The sequence below is a fragment of the Orycteropus afer genome, unplaced genomic scaffold (genome assembly GCF_000298275.1).
Source record: "Orycteropus afer afer isolate SDZICR_OR568_19922 unplaced genomic scaffold, OryAfe1.0 scaffold00527, whole genome shotgun sequence".
In the NCBI taxonomy this organism is placed as follows: Eukaryota; Metazoa; Chordata; class Mammalia; order Tubulidentata; family Orycteropodidae; genus Orycteropus; species Orycteropus afer.
This window is the reverse complement of record NW_006922114.1, coordinates 675333-676712: the sequence shown is the minus strand read 5'-3', so window position 1 is coordinate 676712 and position 1380 is coordinate 675333.

The following is a 1380-nucleotide window of genomic DNA, read 5'->3' as shown; positions in this document are numbered from 1 at the left end:
TTTCCCCCAGCCCCTAGAGTTGGCACTCTGAATTTAGACTTCTGGCCTCCTAAACTGTAAGAGAATAAATTTTTGTTTATTAAAGCCATCTGTTCATGGTATTCCTGATACAGCAGCACTAGATAAACAAGACAAAATATTTGTTCGTGAAACTTTTATGAAAGCATTGGCAGTTCAGAATGTTTGTGTGGTCTGTAATTTTAAAATGAAATGATGAAAGATTTTTTGAGAGGAAATGAAGGTAAGTCATACAGAATTTCTGTAAACTCAGGTATATATTTACTGAAGTTAAACATGCATGCATAAGCAAATAGACTTTGGAACTAAAAGATGCATTTGCAAATGGTCACCTATAGTACCTTGCTTAAAAGAATCTTCTGGTGATAGGCAAAATGCAAGTTGTGTCACTGTCCTGTGGAATAAGATTATCTTCAAAATAAAATCTCTATTAATTGCTTGAGGCAAAGATACAAATTTACCTAAAAAAAAAAAAAAAAAATCACAGAGAAAAGATTTGGTAAAAGCAGCAAATTACTCTCCATCCTGCTCCTGGTTCAGCTGGGTTGGTCTAGAGCTGGAACCTGATGAGTCAGGTGCCAATATTATGTATAAATATGTATGTTTAAATGATTTGATTTACTTCTATTCAAAATTATGTATTTCCAGACTTTCAGCTGGTCATTTATGGCAATATCATACTTATTTAAGGGTGAACATTAGGCAAAGCTGGTCATTCTTAACAGGGCCAGTATCTCAGTCAACCAAAACAAAACAACAAAGATGAGTGCCTTACAAAGATTAGGAGGTGAAGTCTCTGCAGAACTCACTGTGACTTTGTGTTAGAAAACAGGGAATAGAGGAACATGCAGAGTTCCCAAGGATTCACTCACTTCCTTGTTGACCAGCCAGAGGCAGCTCTGGGACAATTCTACCCCAAGATGCAAAGTTGGCTTCAGGGTATTAGTGGACATCTTACAAGCACTACAAGGTTCAGTGTGTGTGTGTGTGTTTGCAGTTTTTCTTCTACATAGGGGTCCTTTGTTTTCACTATATTCGGTAAAGGGACCGAGATCCTAAACTGCCTGAAGATCATTGCCCTAGAGCAGTGGCCCTCCTGCTATTTGACGCACCAGATCATATGCAAGTTGCCCAGCTCCAACCTCAGAGATGGAGGTTCAACAGGGATGGGCAAAGCCTAAGTATCTGTACATCTAACACATTCCCAGCCAGTGTGGGTGCTGAGCCCCATGAACTGCTCTGAGCAGCAATGTCCACACATCATTGTGAGAGGACAAGCACCATCCTCCTCCACACTCTGAACCACAGCATCATGGAGATGTTACCTTCCACATGTTGCCCTTAAGCCATTAGGCACAGACT